The 24,400-nt window shown below is 38.0% G+C and overlaps 1 protein-coding gene across 7 annotated transcripts in view; it reads right to left on the bottom strand.

The window, feature by feature from the left end:
• The window catches only part of SULF1 (sulfatase 1), a 148,771-nt gene that overhangs the window by 74,809 nt on the left and 49,562 nt on the right, over window positions 1–24,400 (bottom strand). For 5 of the 7 annotated variants that reach the window (XM_071420776.1, XM_071420783.1, XM_071420766.1 and 2 more), the window contains one exon: window positions 24,206–24,303. The exons of the other annotated variants lie outside the window; for them this stretch is intronic. The gene's annotated coding sequence lies outside the window, so the exon portion shown is untranslated. The remainder of the gene's footprint in view (window positions 1–24,205; window positions 24,304–24,400) is intronic. 7 annotated transcript variants of the gene reach the window in all.

Below are 24,400 nucleotides of genomic sequence, written 5' to 3'. Positions count from 1 at the left end.
GTGTCTGTCATTGCCCACAAGTCTGAGACCCTTTCTACTGGCTTTCGGTTCGGCCTATTTCATCACTGTACACAGTTTATAAGAAATTCCTGATATTTGTCCCCCTATTTAGAGCTCTTAAATGCTAAAGGCAAAATTTTGTTTCTCAGTCAAAGGAACTAGCCAAAATTTCAGGTTTTATCCTTGTCCTTTGAAATGGGGAAAAGGCCTCAAATTATTTCAGTGGTCATTTCTTCACCAGAAATAAAACCCAATTTTAAAATATTTTCCGGTGGTTTTTTTCTCTTCTTAATAAAAAAGTTAGAGCAGTTGGGACTTGGAAAGAAAGTACAACTTTATGTATGAGAAAAGAGAGATTTGAAATACCCAGGCCCCATGTAAACCCAAAGAGCACAGTTGGAATGAAACAAATGATCTCACTGGTTTCTGATGAGCTGGGTGGTGTAAATGTTTCACACTAACCACACTGCATGCTCATAATACAGGAGCTAATTCATCTGCCATGAATACATTCCTGTCTATGTTGTCCTTTAAAATAAACAAGCAAAAATGAGTAATTTATTGAGTTAAACGAATAGTTTTCCAGAGGGACCCCTTATGTCCCATATGACTGATTTTAAAGTCTAAATGAAGGCAGCTTAAATGCTACATCCTCTGTCTCACTATGTAAAACAGATACTGCTTTAAAATATGGAATTTCAATTTTTAACACTGTCAACAAGTTCCAATTGTTCCTTAAAATATCATTTGGACTGTTTATTCATTTCTTGGAAGACTGCAAAACTCTAAACACAGGGCTGCAGATGGTGAATCATGACAATTTTCCACAGTTTCTATTGCATTGCATTTGCAAAATATGTTTATTTCTAGATTTAATTTAAGAAATTTTGATGGAAAATTTGTAACAACAATAAAGCAGTTTTATAGGAAAAGTCTCCTAAAAAAGAAGTCAAATCATAACCAGCTCTGCGTGCATTAAATTTTACAAATCATTTTTATATTTCAATATCTTAAAATTTATCAAAAAGTATATTGTTCTTGAGATGTCTTTATCATCTGTTAACCACACACTGATTAATATGTTTCCCAGAGTTTTTCTACCCTAGAAATGAAGTTATTAATTCTTCCCAAAAGTACAGGTTACTCTCAGAGACAAGCTCTGATCACAAGGTCTTACTAGTACATAGTCTGAGACTGAGGGTCAGTCACAGGTTCCTTAGATTAATACAGACTCCAAATAAATTCCCTCTAAAATTAAAGGTGCTTTCCATGGCTTATAGTGAAGAGCAAACAACGCCTTTTGAACAGAAGTTTCAGAAAAAGTCCACAAGGAGGCTATGGCATAATCCCCACTGTTTTCTGCACAAACAAGAATTCAGAACTGGACATTAACACAGAAAAATTTCAGGACTGAAAATACTCTGTAATATGTGTTTAGTGTCCTGATGCATATCTGGAGATGGCAATTTGTGCATGAAAAAGGTATCAAAACTGCTTGGGAAAACCATTTACTGTGGTGGTGATGGCATGCAGAGAGGCACCACAAAAGAATTCTGCATTGAAGAAAAGATGATGCCCTGATAATACAGCATCTTCATATGTTTGTTCTTTTATTCAAGTTTATAATGTGTTTTTATGAAATTTGTGGCTCTCCTTAGCACCTCTTTTAAAATCAAGGTGGTTTTGAACACCCTAAATCCCCTCCCAGCTTTGAGGATGTGGGTGACAGCACCCACAGAGCACAGTGCATAACCCACACTCTGTCCCCTGCTTGTGTTACTCCACCTCTGTGTTTTTCCATTTTATTGAAAGTTCCTAGAAACTTATCTTTTCCCCAGCCTGGTATAATATGGTCAGATTATAGACATGTTTAAATTTGGTCAAAAATATACCAAACATTTCAGGGTATGAAGAAGGAGAAAGAATCTGAAATGAAAAATGCATTGTGCTAAAGTATCATATGACACCAACTTATGTTTCCATTATCTCCTACATTTAGAAAGCTCTGTTGACCTCTGTCAGAAGCATTTATGTTAAGATTTCAATGATTTGTAAAACTCTTGCACATTTCCTCACTTGATTTTCCTTACCAAAATAGGCCTTTATTACAATATTGAGTTACATATTCCACTTTTCACAGCGTAGAGCTGGGGAAGAGATATGACAAAATGTCTGAGCATTGGCATCTGTTTCCTACACCTGCTAATGTAATTTTTATGTATGTGCAAATGAAATCCTCATGTCTTTCCAGCAGCACCTATGGGCACATTTTCAGGACGCCGTGTGTGCCCTGTGGGCCATGGCCAGGAGCAGCCAGGCAGGATCTTGGCAGCCTGTCCCATCCTAGCCCACAGCCAGCAGCGGGGCGTGAGGATGGCACAGAGGCACCCCTGGCTCCCTGGGGATGAGGACAGGCACAGGCCATGCTGGGGAATGCCTGGGAGGAACCTACAGGACTCCATTCCAGGGCTGAACTGGAGTCCTGAACTGTTGGCAGAGGTGGGGAACCCCAGAAGGCTGAAACGGGGTCCTGGCCATAGGCAGGGAGGTGAAGTTGCCAGAGGGTGGGCAGGGCACACACAGGCAGCAACAGGATCAGTTGTAAGTAGCTGAACAAGGATCTATCTGGCTGAATGAGAATCAAAAACGTTGTCTATAACTTCAGGAAATTTTCCCTAAAAGTTGTAGTGGACAACTACATTTCACCAGGAAATTTTGACAGGTAAAACCATAGAATTAGCTAGTGTGTGTGCAGCGGTGTAAACAACAGCAACCAAGACCTGTGATACAGTAGAATTTCACAAATCACCTTTACCAGCATGATAAAGAGGAGCCTTATTATAAATTACCCTATCTTCTATGGTTTAACATTCAGTTCAGCAACTATGCAAAATATATATCCATTATTAACAGTCAAATGATAGAGGTTTTAGCTTACAGGTGAGGACACAGTGGGAAGACAATTTTAGGAAGCAAATAGCTGTAACCAAATAGCAAAAAAGCTATTGCTAATACATTTTCTTTTTAGCGTGAAATTGCTTAAAACCAAGGCAGCTGATTGACTAGTGTGAATCAGATGGATCTCCTAGACTGTGTGATGGATGTCACAAGTTAGCATCTAATACCTGCCTAAGGCTTGAAAAACTACTCCTCATGCCATCTGTTATGGAAATATCCTGTTGAATAGGACTTTTGGACAAATTTTTAATCTGTCATTCTCTGTAAATGATACATGGAATATAACACTGCCAGTATTTTTTCATGTTTTCTTACATATCAGAAAAGTTATGCAAGAAACTTCATAAGAGTTCCTTGATTTACCATGGAAAGAATTAGTTAATTGATTATCACTGGTATCAACACAATAGCACTGAAACTAAAATGAAGAAGGATCAGCTTGACTGACTTAGGCTTGACTTAGTCTGACTTCAGACTAAGCTTTTTGCTTACTCCCAAGTGTGAGACTCAGATGGAAAACCTTTATTTTTCAATCTGAAAATGAATTTCAATAAAATTTCATGCTATTGAAAGGAAAAAACAAAAAGCACTGGAAGTCTTTTGTTTCCATTGCACTGTGAAATGAAAAAAATCTGAATCCTTGAAAGCTAAACTGTCATCCTCTGGCCATCTTTACCTCAATGAAAGATATAATGCAGATCATACATCCCTGTAATATTAAATTACAGGAGTCATAAGTACAAGGCCTGCCTTAAAACCCAATGATATTACGACTGAAGATGTTATACCAGACAGACTTTTCAAAACCAACACCAATCATTAATTTATTTGGGATGATAACATGTCAAGCTAGACTGGACCATGAACTTGGATCCTTGATGATCATTCAGGTAAGACTCCTTGATGATGTATTCCTGAACTCCCATTCATCAACCTTGCATTTGAGCTAATACTGTCTTACACTTAATACATCTTGTTACTTGTAAAATGATCACACACTGTTCAGAAGTTATTAAGATAAATGATAAGCTGACAATGCCATATTTGAATCAATGTTCAAAGTAAAAGCATCATTTCACTTACTGCTCTATACTGTAGTGATGTGAGACAGACTGTGTGTCCTGGCTTCTTCTGGGATAGACTTAGTTAGTTAGTTAGTTAGTTAGTTAGTTAGTTAGTTAGTTAGTTAGTTTCTTCCTCGTAGCTGGTATAGTGTTATGTCTTGGGATTAGTCCAGAACAATGTTGAGAGCACATTGCATGTTTTCAGTTGTTGCTAAGTAATTTTGATACGAAGTTAAGGGCTTTTCAGCTTCTCATGCTGAAGACAGTGAGAAGGCTGGAGGGGCACAAGAAGTTTGGATGGGACAGCTGATCCCAGGGATAATCCATAACACATGGCATCATGCTCAGTATATAAACTGGGGAAAAGCTGGCTGGAAGCTGCTGCTTGGTAACGGGCTGGATACTGGTCACTGAGTGGTGAGCAATTGCATTGTCCATCACTTTTTTTGTGTATTCTAATTCTATTAGTATGAGTGTTAGTAGCATTATTATCCTTCTTTACAGAGTCATTAACTGTCTTTACCTCAAACCACAGGTTTTCTCCATTTTACTGTTCCTATTCTCTCCCCCATTCTGATGGGTGGGAGTGAGTGAGCAGCTCCATGGGGCTTAGCAGCTGGCAGGGCTCAAATCATGACCTTCAGTAATGTAAGATGTGCATTACCTTGGGAGCTAAGTAAGGGAACTTGAAAAGATTTACTGATATTTACCTATCTACTAATACAAAATTTTCAGAGAAGTTTATTTTGCAATCTTCAGCTGTTATGGCTCTCTGCCACATATAAATATGCAGCCATCAGACCTTCTACATTTAAATCCTCAACATTCTCTTTGAAGACAAAGTGATTCTAAGTTGCAAAATCTATAGGGCATTCAGACTTCAGTAATGACAATAACAGTGAGGACTAAAATCTGCTTGCTGCTGTGTTGTGGGCTATCTTGGCAGCTTCATCATGTTAAATGAGCATGTCACCTGTTGCAGCAAATGCAGCACATCTTGAACAACTGTAAATTAGCACAGTTATGCCAGATGAATTTGCTGATCCCACAACCAGGTTATTGGTATTACTGAGATACTTTGTTCACAGGTCCCTAGACTATGTGCTGCCACAGAGAAAAGTCCTCACAACAGGCTTGTGCCTTAAGGAGTAACACTTGCTGGCATTTGAAAAGTAGTCACCATCTGTTGGGTTTTTTTGGTTCATTACTGACACAGGCACAGGTAAGATGTCCTCTTCTATTCCACCATTGTATTTGAGTCTATCTAAATCACATCCAAATATCAACTCACATCTGAACCTAATTTTTCTCAAGCACCTTTCCCCTGCCCTGGAGCAGGAAAGGAGTTTAAAATGACTGTCAGCATAGAGGCAGGGTTCCTTACCAGAGAGAAAGCAGTATCTCACATAGGAAGAACCAGGAATGTCTATTCTAGTGAAAATATTTGTCAAGTATCATTTTTCCAAGTCTTATCTGTACATGTAACACACCAAAAATTCAGTAAAAGGAAACTTTTGTGATCAAGTAATCAAAGTTTTCTCTACTTCCACAACCAACTATTACTGATGTTGTCATCTGTGCTGACATTGTAGTGTCTCCCTCACAATCTGGCAATTATTCTGTCTTGAACTAACCAGTGGTTATGAATTTTATTACTTTTCTTATTCTTTTTATTAACCAGCCTTCTAGGAAATTACATTGACAGCTGAAGATGAGATACACGCTTTAGTTAACATGCAGCCTTCTTTATTTACAAAGGTTTCCTCACTTCTGCAATTTTCCTTGGATGCTAGGTGGTTATGTATTCAGTGAATAACTCCTGCCTTTTCCTCCAAGAAAATCACATAATGTATGCACATCAAAGCCGCTGTCGATAAGGAATTAGCAAGGGATCACCCTGCGGAGGGTCTCTCAGTCCATGAATACTACTAATAAGGTAATAAGTATGAGAGTTTCCTCAATATGTAATTGCTTACTCTTCATCTCAGCAGGTTTTTCTTTACCTAATCATCAGCAAAATAACCCATGTAAACCACAGAATAGTCTAGTTGTTTGATCAGTCCCTTTCTTTGTGTTAGCCCTTTGATATTTAACCTCCCATTTCAGCCAGCCTCACAAGGATGTTTTCCAGTGAAACAGTATGTCTCATTTGATGCTATATTAATCATTTGGAGAGAAGGTGCATGTTGCTAGGCTGGCAGTAAGTGTATGCATGTGAAAGCAGGGCCAGTCGTGAGCCACAATGAGTTTCTTCTGCCACAGACCAAGAGCCCTTCATCTTTATTGACCTAGGGAGCAGGTCAGATATGATGGCTGCTATAACAAAGACATTTCTTCAATGCAAAAATGCCTTTGCAGTCACACCACCTAATCAGTCTGAAAATCTCAATTTTATTTGTCTTTAAAATACTTCAAGATAACAGCACAATATGACTGACATGCTAGAGGAAAGGCTAATACTCAATCATTTCCAAGCCATGACAGACATGCAAATTAAATCTAAATGGAGATTGTAAGCCTTTTGGCAAACTCTTAAGTAACTTTTCACCTACTAACTCCAACAACAATTAGCTCCAGAGGAAAGTAACTTCGCCAGAAAAATAAAACTATCTGTCTCTATTACAAAAAAACCCAAACAAAAACCCAAGAAAACCCCCAGACAACTAGAAAAATTTGTTGTGGTAAGCAATGGGCTTATAGTGACTCTTTTTACTCTGCAAACACTTTTTTTTTCACCCAGCTTGTGAAAGAGCAAGCAAATTGCATATTAACTATAGCACATATCCCTGTTATTTTCTGTGATCAAGCACATGACAGTGAATTGTGTGCAAGTGGATGCTGAAAAGCAGTAACTTAGGATCAACTTGGATTCAGATAAAGGATAAAAACTTTCATGTGAACCACAACAAAAGAAGGATAATACTTTCACCATTTATCCTACGGCACTTTCTCCAGCCTCACCTGAAGAATAAAACTTCTAAGGTCACTTAATAGAAAATTAATACCCTGACACTTAAGTATGTGTTACGTTGGAGGCAAAAACTCAATACTTAAAAAAATTAAACTTTAATTTATATGACAATTTCAAAAGAAGAAAAATCTAAGATAATTAATGAACTTTTCAACAACAGAATAAACTTGTACCCACAGAGATACATGACACTGTAAAACTACTCAGAGATTAGGGTTTGTAAGTTGTGTGGCAAATATTATAGGGATCTTAGTTTATATCCTGTTTCATGGGATGAAAAGGAGCGTTTAACTGCTTGGCTCCTGCTGGTTTTGAATGAAAATCCAATGCTTCATTAATATTTATCCCTTTTTATTCTAACCCTACTATACATGCCCTCTTTTGGGAGTTTCAGGAAAACCAGCAATTATCACATCAAAGGTCATCAGTCCACCAGGGAAACTTCAATCCTTAACTGGTGGAGAATTGCTGCAGCTTTTGCAAACATCTCAGATCAGGCGAGCAAGTGTTTTCCCTCCTCCCTTCCCTCCTGTGACTCTTGTTGGTTTTATTTAATCAGCTTAGAAGACCTCCTTAGTTTTCCTGTGACGCCATACACTATCCTAGACATCAAAAAGATTTTTATGCTGCTGTTATATTTATACAGAGGGAATAAAAGAATAACAATGATGATTTAACCGTGCTGCACAAGAGGTCCAGAGTGGCACAGTCTGAAAGACTCTGCTTAGATATCCAAAATATATTTTTGTTAAGGTCAGTTCTGAAATTATTTGCAACACTTTTGCTTACTTCAATAGCAACAATAGCATTAAAGAAAGAAGATGATTCTTCTGGATGAAAATGACAGAGATGTTCACTTTGCTGCACAGCAGAAATCAGAAGAACCGCTGAGAAATGAAAACTCTACTCCTGCCAACAGCAAGTGTTAAACAAAAAAGATGTCAGTCAAATGCCCAAGATAAATCAAGAAACTGTTTTCAAAATAGCACTCTTCAAAAAAATAATAAATTCTGTGTTCATGTTACTTATCTTTTGGCTTCCTAGCCCCTAAGATAGTGCATTTTGAAATTATTTTGGCAATCCTAGGTTGTAAATATGTTTATTTCTTTCTTGCAAATTAGAGATAAGTTTTCCTAGAATCATATGATGCCAAAAATTGAGATGTCTGATAAAGGAGAATGAGCTGGCAGTGTTAAAAATGTGCTTCCTTCAGGACTGAGGAAGATAGATCTGATGACACAGAATGGGAAGGGCACCACATTCATCTGTGTTTTCAACCTCACTGGAGAATGGATAACCAAACATCATTAATTCTGAGTATTACTTTTTTGGACTCTCGTATGTTTGCACAATGAATTGTTTTAGGTCAGTAGGAGTCTTGATGTTAATCAAAACATGACTTCACTGTCATGGAGCCTGCTAGCTTGGGCAACTTACCCCCACTGAAACAAAGCATCATTCAGTGCTCAAAAAAATAATAAAAATAAATTTAAAAAAATCAATCAACAAAACTGTCAGGGACTATTGCTGCACTTTGTTTGAAGTATTATTTATTTCTGACTACTGTTTCTGCCTCTGATTCTTTGTACAAATCCTGTAGTCAAGTCACTTTAAGTAAGCGTTTTCTACTTTATATGCAAAGCTGTGCAGGGAATTTATTTTCAAGATATTGTCAAGCAAATCTGAATAATTTTATCCAACTTACTTTTTTAATGTAATCAGTTAGTTGGTCAAAGTTAAAAATTTAATCCATGCTCTTCAGTGCCTCCTTTAATGACAGAGAATCAGAGGGAACACTCCCATATACCAAGCCAAACCAGCTGCATGCTTCTGAAGCATGGTTTTCACTTTGATAGAATTAAAAGGTTTTAATCCCATGTTTCTTTGCTTTACAATAAAAGCTAATCTCACATCTAAGAAAGTGGGATGCCACATAAGAAGCCACAGAACCATATTAGTCTGAAATTTCAACCCTTCTCTGCTTTGCAGCCATCTTATCAAGATATGAGCTGTATGTGCCTCCTGCATGAGACAGTTCCCTCATCATGAGAATCTTTTGGTGAGGATGCTGTCCTTGTACTCCTTTTGATAGGGCAGAAGGGGAGAAGTGGGAAACAGGCAGAAGAATTGTTTCTTCTCCCAGAGAAAAGAAAGCTGCCATCTTACAAGGCTGAGAATAATGGTATTGCACTACAGCTTTACATCACATAATTGCCTTAAGTTCCTTGGACACCTTGCTAATGCAGGGCCTCCTCTACAATTAATATACTTAAGGTGAATATAGTAATTTGTTTTTACTGTACTTTCATATTATTGCACCTGGTCCTTGGGTATTTAAGGGTTCAGTGCAGTTGGCACTGGGGTTGGTACAAAGTAAATTCAAGAATTAGCTAGGAGCATTTTTTTTGTATATAAAATGGACTTTGTTAAAAAGTGACACGAAATGTTAAACATTTCGTTTGTTCAAATATCTAGGTGACTAAACATTTGAACTTGACTTCAGAACAGGAATATTTTCACAGCAAAATATAGTGTGCTGAGGAATTTTGCCTATGGCTATGGTATGAATGAACTAAATCATCCCATAAAAAAGACACATTTATTCCATCTTCCACTGAGAATGTAAAATAAAAGAATTTGTATAGTATAACAAGTAAGCTTTTATTCAAGCAGTGAAATGTTAGTGTTTTGTTTTATGATTAGTACATTTGGCCACACTGGTGTTATCAGCTTCTTAATTCCTAGTTACTGCTCTGTTTTCAGCTCTGCTAACTTTGGTACAGTTCACACAGATTTGAGAAACAGAGTAAAAAGAAGCTGCAGAAGCACCTGAAAGAGTTTCACTCCAGTGGACTGAAAGTTCACTCAAGTGAGCTGAAAGGAGCTTTCCAGGTAGGAAACTGTTGGATAGAGATAAGGGACGCACCAAGGGTCTGTCAAGCGAATGCTAAATATGCTAAACTGCCCTTAAGTTAGATCCTTAAAGTTGAAAATGACAGCTGAAACCACAAAAGCCTTTTTGAAAAGTTTCTGCTGTTAAAACAGAGACGTGATTCCCCTTGGATAAAAATCCACTACGGATATAAAAACCCTTGTCCCCTCAAAGCTCAGCTGCAGCACTGTATCATGTGTAGCTATGAGTTGTTAGAAACACACTGAGGCTCTGAAGCTGCTGCAGAACATTCAGCTCCAGGAGACTTACATGACAGAAAGGATGTGCTAACAAAAGCTGCTCTAGATGCTGTGATAAGCACTGAATTTCATCTACAAAGAAAAGGTTCTGAGCATTGTACAGAAAACTTTCTGTTTTCTGAATTATCTGAATTACAGTTCTGCAACAGGAGCAACTTGAAGACAGATTAGTTTGCTAGTTACATACATACACTTAAAACTTCTGAAGCTTTAGGGAAAGATGTGTTTTCATGAAAGAGGCTTTCTTTTTCCAACAGGCTGAGGAAATTAAATTGAAGAATACAGTATCTGGATTACATCACTGTAAGGGCAAACAGTAAGGACACTGTAAGGACAAAGTACATTGGGTTTTGCATTTTAATTAAGTTTTAGTGTGTCTATACACTACCACAATCACAGTGAAATAAAAGATTCATGTGAAATGGAGTATTTTTACTTGTTGGCCCCAGGTACTGCATATTGCAAGACTGTTGCTTGTCTAGACACAAGACCGTGACTAACTGATGATTAATTAATTTAACTTATACTCTCATCAAATTCATTACTTTCCTAAGTAATTTCTTATATGACTTAGCTCATGTAGGCAAACTTGGGCAATTATTGACATAGTTCAAATTATTAAACACTTATAGCAGAAAGGCTCAAAGAAATACAATCAAACTGAAGTCTTACCAAATGTGAAATTTTCTCTGGGGTCACAGGCAACAGATTTTTCTGGCTCCACAGAGCTTTCAGAATCTGTTCCACATGGTGTGTCTTTGGTCCTTGTTTTGATAAGGGAAGATTGAGGGACTTACCCAGGCAATTAGCAAGGCATGGTTGGAACTACCTGTATTTATGGCAGTTCCCAATGCATTTAACAGACAATGCTGACAGTAATTCCCTTCTCAGTTTAAGCAGTGTCTTAATTCTGCCACTGCTTACATTAAATGCTAGGAAGTTTGGATCAAAATCTTGACTACAGTTCTGATCTAGAAATACTTTCTGTATGTGATTGTTACCATCTGGATCAACAGCTTTGTATTTTGTCAAATATCAATCACAAGTGGATCAGGCTGTACTCCAGCGAAAAACAGGACCATCCTAATGTAACTCTTATCCACCTTTCAAATTGTGAGACTCAATATTTTAGAAAGTTTTTGATGATAAGTTGCTATAGAAATAAAAAATATTTGCAGGCCATAGAAATATTTTCTTCAGCACAATTAAGATATTTTTCTTGTTACATTTTCTCTAGTCGTGTCTCTGTCTTGTCCATGTATTTTCTTTCCCATTGTCTAACAGAATGTTTGAGGTTTCTGCTGTCATTATACACAAGCTGACATTATAGTTTTAGAACCTCTGCTACTTGAAATAGAACCTTTGAAGGGAAAAATTAACATAAAGTCATAAAGAATCCTACTGAATTATCCAAAAGTTTATTGTTCAGAATTCTCTGCTCTTGGCAAAATAAAACCAAGGGCCTCTAGGAATAACTTTATTGGAAGTGCCTCCATCAGATATGGAAGCACCATGCTTTAACTGAGCAACTTTCACAGCCACCATAAACTGCTAAGACTTTACTAAATCTGAGTCGAGGCTTTCAAGTTTAGTCTAGAACATATGTGTCTCACTGTCATGCGAAGAAACTGCATATGAACTGGTGTTAAAAGTTTGGAGAAATTGAAAAATTAGTGCTGGAGTGCTATTTCATACCATAGGCTTTCAAGAGCAGTCCAGGTCAGTGTCAGCCTAGGATTGATGCAATGAAGTCTCCTGATGTGAAGCACATTTTAAAGATGAATAGACATCTTTAAAATGGATTACCTGTTGGCAGCCTAAAAACATCTATCCTATGAAAACCAAATAAAGCACTAAAGTCTCCTCAATCTATAGCTATCTAGAATTGACTTTTCTGATTGAACACAAGTCCATGCAACTCCTCCAGTCACTTCAAAAAGACATGTTAGTTGAAACTAGAATATTAAAATAAAATAAAAGAATTTTTAAAATTAAAAAATATATTTTTAAAACAGGGCCAAACTGTCTGGAATTTTGTAGCACAGTCCCTCCTCTAATAAATCGCAAACTCCTCTTCTAGAAAAATGGACCATGGTTCAGAAGTAATTGCTTCATTCCCTCCACCCCTTGTCACCTGTCAGATTGATTGCCACCAAAGCCAGCTCCACTATGGGTTTGGCAGAGCAGCACTGAGCCAAAATTAATAAACCCCAGCTGGATACAGGTCGACACCACCAGTCTCTGTGTTTCCCAGGGAGCTGGCTTACTATGGAGCCAGATAAGATTTATATGGGCTATGATCTCCAGTTCTGTGTAACTCAAAAGCAGCTGTACTGATTATAGAGTTGAGATGCTCCTGGAAGGACTTTAGAAGCATTCATGCAGCTCTCTGCTTCAGTTGATACCTGTGGCATGAATAATCTGCAACACATGGATAATTTAAGTGCTGACTGTATCCTGCTCCTGAATGGGTGCACAACCAACATACCTAGTAAAGTAGTGCTGAGACAGAAAAATTTAAGAGCTCTGAGCTGAAAAGAAATTAAAACCCTTCTTTATTTCTAGGCTGTCAGCAACTTGTTTTGCACAGAAAAACAAGACTGAATCTTGTTATTTAAAGGAAGGTTGGAGAGTCAGATTCACCCCCATGCATGGGATCGAGCATGAAAATCTATGAATCACTTCAGGTCAGTTTTGAGCACTTTGTCAGTGCTCCATGGGTCTTGGGATCAGCCTGTCTTGTGGTATGAACCCTGAGGCCTTCATCATACTTAGTGCTAAACAAGTATGGTACTAATCATTATTTGGAATTGTTCAAGCTCTACAGGACTAGCTCTCTGACTTCTGGTTTTAATATTTTCCTTGGAAATGAGTAAGTGTAATTGACTTATGTAATGCTTAATGGGAGTTAGCATTACTAAATGTTTACTGGCCACCCTGAATATCTTAAATATGAAAAAAATAATCTAGAGTTACTTGCCTCACAAATGCAGCATACATATCCCTCCCGTGATAGGTAAATAAAAGTCAGTTAACCATACACTGGATTTTAATTACACCTGATGGCTACATAACAGAATAGGAATTTATTCATGTTACAATCACAACAGTTTTAATTCAATCACTGTCTACTTCACACATACATCTGCATCTACTTAAATTATTTCACAGGACAGGATTCACCTCTGCGCTGCTGACATCAAGATTTAATTCTCAAAATGTTGGTAGGTCTTTAAGCTCTTACAACAGTCAGAGGACAATCTACCCTGTGCAGTTGGGGGAACCTGGAAATTATTTCACTGTCCAAGCTCCACTGGCTGTATTGACTCAAACACTATTGCCTATAATGGGAGTCCAGATATTCACGTCCTAGAACCCGTGTCTAAGTGTCTTGATCCAGATCAGTAGATGAGGTAATTGGTGTCATTTTCTGACATACTGCCTAACCCTTTTTACTGAAAAGATATTGAAAAGTGCAAATTTGAAAGCTTTAGGCTGTAATCAACCTACCAAACATACTTAAATTAAAATCTCCCAGGTGATGCTCCTTCAAGTTGCATGCAAAAGTACAATTATTGTACAAAAGCGACAGAAGAAGAGGAAGAAGATTAAATAGTCACAGTCGGGACAGTTTCATAAATTTTCATGATTTCCCAGCTTGTGTCTGGGGAAGCAGTGATTGTCACAAGGCTAGAAGTGACACCTATGTCTTCATCGACATCTCCTTACAGGTGCACACACACATACATGTTTTATGTCCCTTTCTTATGCATGCATTTAAAACTTAGTACACTTATTTTCTCATAAAGGGAGGGAAAACATATTAATGTTTTGAAATCTGAAGTTCAGATGAAAAATACAGGTTTGTATTCAGAAGCAAAAATTGTAACCCTGAATTTGTCAATACAAGCAAATAAAATGCTGTTGCCTTTGGAAGAGTGACACTGACATAGCAGTACTAAAAATATTTATTTACTGCTTTTCCTTATGCTTTAGGGAAGTTGTGCCTGAGTACCCAATGCTACTGTGAGGGGAAGCATGGCCAGTTTTGTCCTCTAATATTTTTTAACTTTCTCCTGAAGCCTAATGCATCAACATACTCGATGGTGGTCTGTTCTCCTTTCTCTGCTCAGCTGTGCTAAGCAGGCTCAGGGAGATGTTCAGATGCCAAATTTTGCCATGAAAAGCTTGAGGGCAAACTATATTGCATTTTCAGGTATTTAGTCTCATCTTTTTGCTATTTATATTTCTTTTTGCCAGTTTTACACCTTCCGCAACTTTCTACAGATATAAAAATGCAACGAAGAAGAGAATAAAAAGGAAAATACTCAGAGAAAAGTCTATTAAAGTCTAACTTTAAAGTTATAAACTTTGTTAAGAAAAAATGTGACTAAAGGAAAAAGAGAAAGGAGGCAGTGAAACAAATGGCACAGATGTGAGAAAGGCATGTCCATGTACAAATCTGTGCTGATTAAGCTAATCAGGTTAAATTAAATCCTTTGTAGGCACTTCTAGGAACTGTGACACATATACAAACAAATTAACAATCTCTGTTGGTACTTGGGTCACTACAGCATGAACCAATGTGCTTTTCAGCAAGTATGCCACAAATCACATCATTGCCCTTTCAGAGAAACTCAGGGGCTTAACTTCACAAGAGCAATTAAAATAATCCATACCTATCGTGCTACACAGCTTAAGATACCTCAAGTTCTTTGGAGACCTAATGCTGGGCTTCTGGGTCTGCTCAGTTGTCACCCTGTCTGTGTTGCACTAATTGCTTGAGATCCTGCCTTTTAGCTAAAGCTGTTTGGGAGATGCAAAACAGGCATAATTCTCTAAAGGACTCCTATTTGTGAGGCACACTCTGTTCATGGAAAATTCATGGGATGCTGGGGATCCATCAGAAACTGGAAGTCTCAATTTCAAGGGATCCTCTTCATGAAGACATCTGGAGATCCAGCTCTGTGCCAGGAGTGTTCCTCAGTCACCAGGCAATGGTGACAAGAGGTTAAATACACCTCTCCTAGGAAGGCTGGTCCTGGTAAGATCCATATGCTAAGTGGGGGGCCTTAGTTCTGCAGGTTAGATCTCTTGATGTGGCAATGGGCTGCTGGCATTTTTGAGACATTTCTGCTTCTTATCAAACAAAAATTTTGGGATAATGCAGAAAGAGGCTAAAAGCAAGCACTGAGACTGAGGAAGGACATGACTTCAGGCTCCAAGCATCTGTTTCTCAGAGAAGACTGACTGTATCTGTGTTTGTGCAAGAGACAGCTATCTGGGGTATCCACCCCTTGTCATCCACTACAAGCTGTTATCATTTCCCCTTGCTCAGATCTCATGCTGGGAGGGAAAAAACCTTCCCCACAGATTGTAGGTGTCAGATAATACTTAGCAAATTCTGTTCCCAGAGCATTCTAACCTAAACTGCCTTTATTACCTTTTGCCTCAGAGAACAAAACTTTTCACAAAGCACTCTTCACCACTCCAATGCACAGGAGGAGTCATGTGTACTCTGTGACTGTTTGGGAAGTTCCAGGCTCCCATCTGAGTAGCTTAATGTATTTTCTGATTACCTGTTAGAGATGACTCACAACGTTGTGTAAATCTTGGTATTGTTACACGACTTATTTTGTCACTCAACAACCCAGGAAGGAGCCAGGAAAGCAGCACTTCAGCTCTGCTCCTGAGTTTCAGCTATTTGATCAGGCTTCCTTCCTTAAGACTGGTGCTCACAAAGTTTCACAAAAGCTCTTGTTTTCTATAACCGTAATTGTAAGTCTAGTTTGACCTACCATACCTAAACGTATTTTTAAAAAAATGTTCTTAGGGCTAAATATATAAATGATTCTTTCTCTTTCTTTTTTTGATCAAGAAGAAATTTTCCACCCATGTAAAAATTGTTTGCTATTTAGCTAAGGGCATAAACATTCCTTTGGGAGGTCTGAACTAAATGAGGCTATAGATTTCAGAGCTGGAGGTTTAGTAATTCCCTCAGCTGTATGCTCAAAGGCACAGGGCCCTCTTGGGCAGAGGCTACACTTTGCCAAATTCATTGAATGAAAGCTAAAAAGACCCTGAACCACTCAAACACAGAAACAACTTGTCATTACTTGCACTGTCAGTACCTGAAAACATGTGACCTTTGCTGCTGGCAAAGTAACATCTTATAGCCCAGAGGTACATCAAATGAGCTTAACACAGAGTCAGTTTGACACCAACATTAATCTAGGGCTTGTGGACTTAGGAGAATCACAAATTTTCTTTTATAGCTTGAAGCAGGTCAAACATCTCCCTTTATCAAAACAGTTTTTCAGTTTTCTCTGCAGTTTTAACAGCATATATTATTCTAGTGCTCATTAACCCCTTGTGTAGTTTGCTAGCATCCATAAAATGACACATCACTGAAATGGCTGCATTTCAATGATGGGTGAAAGGGTGATCCCTCTTGTTTTCTTCATATTGTGAAGTAACAGTGCAACATGAAAATGTTTTACTTTATTTATACTTACAGAAAGGACCTGTCTACAAAAAGAAAAAGAAAAACCCAAAACAAAAAACTAGAGAGTGAAACATCAGAGCCAGAAATCTCTTGTACTGTTTTTAGACAGAAAGTGCACTCATTTCAAGTTTGCATTTTAAAACTGATCTATAGAACTACTTTGCCACTATTCAATATACAGATCAAGAATGCACATTAACTATTATCCTGCACTGAAAATTCAACTTGCAAAGTGATGCTTTCTTACTCAGCAAAACTTGCTTGGTGAATAGCAAATTTAGAACTAATGCAAGAGCAAAACCAGAAGAGAAGTCTTCCAAAGGTAGATGTCTAATTCAGCTGTTATAATGGTGATAGTCAAACGAGTAACTCTATATAGGAGGCAAAAAACTTTTTCTACAGAAATGTATCTAGTGTAGCCCATCTACCTTCAGTAATAGTGATTTCTAAAATAGAAGTTATGTTTGTAAGCTTGCTTGCAGAAGCTGAATAGCTTTAACAGGGTCACTGTAACCACCATGAACCACAGAAGACATGGAACCTTTATGATACTGGTCTTATGACAGAGTTGCACATTAATGAATATCACCACAAATTTTTCAGAAGTCAGTAGAGCTGTTCTACCTTTCATATATTCCTGGAATGAGACAGATCTACTCAGCTCTCTAACCACCATTTTTTCTACCTATAAGTATTGCTGTATTGTCTATTCTAGTTAATAGCCTGTGAGTTAATAGTTAGATCTTTGTTAATGCTGTACTTCAGCACCATGCTTCACTTTAACTTCTCTGTATTTTAATCCCAGCCTATGTTGTGTGTGTGATACAATACTCAGATTGAAAGAAAAATCTCAACAGAGACTTTTCTCACCAGACCCAGCCGAAAATTGCCATGCACCTGAGAATCAGATCATGCATTCTGAAGTTGGTACAATAGCAGCTGGTACAAGATAGAAGAAAAAATAAAAATCACCACTTCCACCCCAAAATATTTTTAAAATGTGCATCTTCTTGTATATGGTTAAAAATTCATCATGATCCTGTTGGGTACCTTGAGGCATAAAATACAGCCACTATGTTCTGAACACAGCAGACTATAATCCTTCTGGAATTTTAAGTGTAACCTAAGCATTAGGCTGTGCAAACACAGTTCACCACTTCCATGGCATCATGGCCGTGGGGATATTTATGAATTTATCTAAATTACAAATGAAGTTCGAAGTCTAAGTTTTCACAGATAAACTGTTTTCTTTTGTTGTCTGGATTATTTCAATAGTCATGCAGAGCTTTAAATATTCAGGAACACACAGTTTACATGATGGCTTAATTTGGTACCATTTAAACTGTGAAGTGGGGAAGGCCTGCTACCTAAAAGAAAAAGTTAATGTGTGTATAAAAATCTAAAAATGCTGGTAAAGAATGTTTTCATTTCAGTTACAATTACTGTGTCATCATATCTTTATTTGCTTTTAATTTGTTGCATGGTTGAACATTGTCACTCAGTCATGTCTCTGGGTATTTATAAATATAAATTTAATGGCTATAAAGACCTGCTTTGTTAATCAGTGTTTATATTTTATTACCTTAGTCATCTTAACTTACATCTCACAGGATTTCAAAATCCCATAGAATCTCTGATCACTGAGGGGTCAGAGAAAGCCTTCAGTGGGAACTGTTGTGGCCTGCAGCTTCCAGGATCGGTTCCTGGAGATAAATGTGCTCCCTGTGTGATACACGGCTGCTGAGCCATGAAGCCTGGGATTTCTCTGTGGCATTTATGAGCATCCCACTACTGCATTACCCAAGCACTTCACTCTTAAATGTGTCTGTCCTGGGAGGTGGTGAAGCAATGTTTTCCCTGGGGCATTGGCTGTAGTGCTGTCACACAGAAAGTCTTGCCCAGAGCAAGAAGGTGGGACTAGATTCCTCTAAATACCGGCTTATCCAATTAACTAGGGCATCAGTTTTCTCACTGCAATGTAGCACCAAAGAAGCTGAGAAGGGGATGATATCTTATATAGGGAGTCTCATACATACACCTCTCTCTCCTCTGTACACATTCCTGTAGATTAGGAACCACAAACCTGGCTGGAAACCCATGAATTTTTCTTCCACATGAGGAATAAAGTGTGAAACATGGTTGAATTCTTCCCCAGAAGTAAGGAGGCAGTAGGGAAAATGATTACAACTTGAGGCAACAATAAGAAATGATGTCTTATGTAAAACTGCAAGGCAACTACAAATGCTGGAAAGTTTTACCATTAGTGTTTCTTGGCCCTGAGTCAGTAAGCTGCTTCATTGCTATGTCAATAGCACATATATAAACACATGTCCAAATACTTTTCTCACTGCAAGTAGATTTAAGCAGTTGCAGATACATAATTTTTTTCTGGATGTCCAAAAAAGTCCTCTGTGAAAAAATGTTACCCATATACCCATATACCTCACTCAAAAAGCATTTACAGTTTTAATATTACTTTATCTCACCACTTACGTGACATTAGGCAGTTCTGCCTGTTTGCATGGTTTTGCTTTAACAGTTTTCTTTTGTCATTTTGGTCTAATGTGTAAAGTCACAAAACAGTTTCCTTTCTAGTATTCTTTTCTTCCTTTCCCAGACTATACTATGTGACCTAGTTCCCATGTGAACCTCATGAAGGTGAACAAGGCCAAGTGCAAGGTCCTGCATGTGAATCAAGCACAAATATGGACTGGGCAGAGAAAGGATTGAGAGCAGCCCTGAGGTAAAGACTTGGTTGGCAAGAAGTCAGCATAACCCAGCAGTGTGCACTTTGAGCCCAGAAAGCCAACTGTACCCTGGGCTACATCAAAAAGAGAGTGGCCAGCATGTTGAGGGAGGTGATTACACCCCTCTCCTCCACTCTCATGAGACCCCACTTGGAGAGCTGCATCCAGCTCTTGGGGTTCCCAGCACCAGAAGGACATGGAACTGTTGAAGCACATCCACAACAGGGCCATTAAGATGATGGGAGGGCTGGAGCATCTCTCCTCTGAAGACAGGCTGAAACAGTTTGGATTGTTCAACCTGGAGAAGAAAATGTTCCAGGGAGACCTTAGGGCAGCCTTTTAGTACTGAAGAGCAGGAGGGGGACATTTTACAAGGCCACATAGGGAATGGCATTAAAAGGAAAAAGGATCAATTTAAGTTAGATATTAGGAAGAAATTCTTCTCTATGAGGATGGTGAGGCACTGGAACAGGTCACCCAGAGAAGCTGTGGATGCCCTGTCTCTGGAAGAGTTCAAGGCCAGCTTGGATGGGGCATTAAGGTCTAGTCGAGGGTGCTCTGGCCCACGGTGGGGATTTGGATCTAGATGGTCTTTAAGGTGTGTTCCAACCCAAACCATTCTATTACTATGATTCTATAATAATTAAAATCCAAATTATTTTATAGGGCAACTTTGCATTTTTGCAAGAAAAATCTTGAGATACTTTTGGATAAAGTAACTGGCAGTAGAAGAGAATGGTTGAAAAAAATCACAGTTTTTAAATGTTCATCTGATGGGAAATCTTTGGGAGGAGGTAGAGGAAATAATGACACATACAATTCTTCTACAATATCCACCTTAAAAACATTTCTTACATGAAACATTATTTTTATCAGACCATGCATGTTTTATTTTGGTGCCCTTGCATGGTTACATTTCTCCAGTAAGTAATGACTGATACTGGACAGGAAGGAAGTGACTTGGCTCTTACAAGGGAAAAAACCCACCACCTAAATGCAGGAAAAGGTTCATAAATACTTCCAGAGACTAGCAATTTGACAGCTTGATCTTGAAATCCTCAGAGTAAACTTAGAAAAAAAAATCCTGCCTTCCTTTTGGTGCAGGTTGGAAAGGAAGCTCTTTGGATCTCTTTTACTCCTGCCCGTGTCTCTTTTCCCGAGCACACTCTGAGCATGCTGCCCACGGAACTGCTGACCGCCTGTTCCTCATTAAGGCATGTGGTGCAGAGAAACAGCCAGCAAGGAAACCAGTGAAGCAACATAATCAGCAGCTGAGAACCCCTTCCCACTAAGTAGCAGGAGGAAACGAAGGAGAAAAACCTCATCCTTTCTCTTTGCAGCTCTACTGGTGTGAACTAATTTAATAGGGATGAGCAGCCACAAAGGCAAACAAGTTAAGTGACATGTGGTAGGTTACAGATATACTAAAAATGAAGCCAAGAATCTTCATTTTCACAGCTTCTAAAGGGAAAACTCTGAGATCACAGACTTTCTACTGTATTGACAGTCTGTAAAAAAACTCTCTCTAGATCTTAATCAACAGTGTATATAGAGAAACATGGGAAAGGCTTATGTGTGAGAGTGTGATGGGAAAGAAAACCAAATGGAAAAGGCTCTTTTTTACCAGGTCAGAACAGAAATATGATGTAGGCAAGAAAGTCACAAAATGGAGAGGAAAAGAAGGGGCAAATTTGTCCAATTTTCTAATATCTCATTTTTCAGCTATAAGTATTGTAGTTAGAAATTATTTACCACTCCCCCCTTACCTTTCAGCTAATAATCCTCTTCTACATAATCCACTTTTCCTAACTGAGAAGCTTGACAACATGAGAGGAAAAAGACTCAGTTTTGTTGGCAAAAGTGGAATATGCTTCTCAGAGAACTAAAGTCACTGGTGGTTGAGATCACACAGGGGGTATGCAGAAGTGACTAGCTTCTTGTCAGGCTTGTTGGCAGATAATCTTTCTGTGCCTGCATGTCTGAACTAGTATAGGCATACAATACAGAGATGCACTTCTCTGTATGTGTTAGAGGACTTTTCCTAAAGAGTTTTCCTAAAGACTTTTCCCTATTTTTGATGGGTATTTCCTTGTGACCTTTTAGCAGGAGAGAAAGAAAAACCTCTAGACAAGGAGAGCACTTGACAAGATTCTGGCTAGAGAAAAGCTTATTACAGATTCAGCACAACTTGGCTGCATCCCGTGTAGACATATAATAACAATGAAGTATCACAGCACAGAAAAAGGAGCCCTAAAAAAAAGACAGTAGCTCTGCTGGTCACCTGCAAGGAGGACTCTCAGCAATACCTTGTTGATGGGCTCTTAGTATGCACACAGTAAAATGAAGGGCGATGCACTGAACTGCAAGAAAATGTTACATGCTCTAATGTTCTATGTGTCTGTTCCTCAGCTTCCCAACCTCTCCTAGAAAACTACTGACTACTGGGATTTTTCTGAACTGTTCTGTGAGACCCATCTGACCATCTACCTGGGTTTCTCTTGGAGACACTGCTGGTCAGCCCCATACTCTTTACCTCATACAGACTCACTCTCTTAAGTCCTGTAACATGCAAGCTTCTCCAGCTCTCATTTCAGGATTATGCTCATTTCAGATGGACTGAAATGGGTATTTCGAGCTCTTTCACTTCCCAAAAATAAACTGGGAACCTTATGTGTATATTTGGAGCTGGAACTGGGATACATGTGTGGGCAGTAATGAAAATACATTTCTAAAAATCTGACCCCCAGGGTTCAGTAGAATTCAACTTAACTGAAGTTGGATTGTGGAATGTTAGTGGATAATGTGCCAGAAAAGTCTTTGCACTGAGCGTGTCATTAATAGATTATATACATAAGAGACATGATTTTTAAGCTTCAGGTCAAAAAGTTGCCTTTACATTTTTCTTGGAACTCCCCAACTATTTTATCCATGGTGCAAGTGATAACACTTTATTTCATAATAAATATTCTAAAGGCATTCCTAATACTGACAAATGTGAATTACATTTCTGTACATTCACAGTTATAGGTCCAGTGTATGAGACACTATGACCCTAAATCTGTAGAGAAAAGGTATGTTTATAAACTTCTAAAATCTCTCAAGAACAGCAGATAATGTAGTCAATGAAGAGTGAACCACTGAAGTTTCACATTAGATAAAAAATGTTCAAACTTAAAAAAAAATAAATTAACTTTTGGATCTGCAAAAATTGCTTGGAATTCTTCCAATATAACATCCTTCTTAAGATTATTTGGGCTTCCTGCCTTTGGTAGACTACCTTTCCAAAGCCTTTGGTAGACTTTGGAACATGACCAAAATGATCACTTGTCATTTCATTGAGTAGGACTGGAAGGTATGGCAAATAATAATCTGATCCATTCTCTCCATCAAAATCAAGAGCACTCATCTATATAGTATTATTCATAACTTCCACTTTTGTGGAAATCTGTGGCATGCATTTTCTTGGCCTTAGTCTGGTTAACCTCTTCAAGAGCAACGTAGGAAAATTATAGATAAACCTACAGATAAACGTAGTAAAAATTTAGATAAAGCTGGGAGAGAAAATTAAGTTGGAAATTAAGTTAATTACTAGATCACTGGTATAGGAAAGTGTGGATATTCTGATATGCTGCATGCAAGAAAATAATATCTGCTTTATATGGGACCATTATGCAGCCACACATCTGGAGGGAAAATAAAGCAGATTGAATAAGCTTATGTAAATTCTAGTAATTATGAAACATTATCTGAAGATCTGGAAATTTAGATATTTTGTAATTAAAATAAACTATGAGCTAACATGTCAGAAAGTTACTGGTTCCAAGAAAATTCCATACAAAGACTTGCATGTGAAATAAACTTGATGTATACCATCTGTCTTTCACTGCTAGCAATGTCTTAATTTTAAGTCCAAATTTACCTCCGCCACACGTATACCTGCTATTAAATCACATGCATTTGCAAATTGTTTAACCAGAAATACTTTATGTAAATGAGGTGACAGAAAATAATATAGCTGAGGGGAAAAAATGAATCTCAGAGCATTTCAAACTCCCTGCTCTGTGTTCTGTCATGTGGCTTTATATTTTTATTTGTTAAGCTGAGATGTATGATTTGATACTGAGTCTACTGCCATAATTCCCACATCACGAGGTCACCACACAACTTGCTATGAGTTCCACCTAAAAGTCAGCCAGACCTTGAAAGCACAGAACTACCACAGATACTTTGGAATTGCTTTGGCAGAGTCACATAAGACAGCTTGCAAAATGCTTTTTCTTTACCATGACCAGCTGCATACACTGAGATTAGGTTCAAGTTTTCATAATCGTCATGTTCACATAAACAAGGGAAAATTCCAAACCATTACTTTTGCTTAATGTATATCTTTCCCTACAGGAAAACTGCATTTTATCTTGACATAACTGAAGCCTATTAAATATTCCTTTTCATAAATGCAAGACAGCATACATTTTTTCACAGGATATTATTCAATAACCACAAAACATAGAATTCCTGGATGTCTCAAAAAATAGAAAGCTAATAGTAGCAAACCTTGGATTGAAAAGCTATCTGTGTAATCATTCACTGGGTTACTAAAATGTGAAGGGTCCTTGGGTCAGTCTCGAGCCTTTAAAGTTTGGCAGAATAGGACCTCCAGATTTACTACAGCTTAATTATTGACCTGACATAATACTTAAACTATGTAGCACAAGCTGATGGCTTATTTGGTTAAATTAATTACTGAATACACATATTATTTTTGTACCTTTGAAAATTTCCTGAAGTTAATGTGCCTTGGTTAATTTTCATAGCATTGGATAGAAGTCCATATGTCTTGCTCAGTGAGTTTATTATGGGCAAAACCTGCAAAAAGGGGAGAACACATTAACACTTATAACTACTAGGAATCACACAGTTGCAACACAAGCTCTGTTCATACCGGGGTTAGAATTTATTTGCA

The sequence above is a fragment of the Agelaius tricolor genome, unplaced genomic scaffold, assembly GCF_023055355.1.
Source record: "Agelaius tricolor isolate 1412-34295 unplaced genomic scaffold, bAgeTri1.0.p SCAF_2, whole genome shotgun sequence".
In the NCBI taxonomy this organism is placed as follows: Eukaryota; Metazoa; Chordata; class Aves; order Passeriformes; family Icteridae; genus Agelaius; species Agelaius tricolor.
Note: the sequence above shows the minus strand (reverse complement) of the source record. Positions and strands in the feature narration are given on the sequence as shown.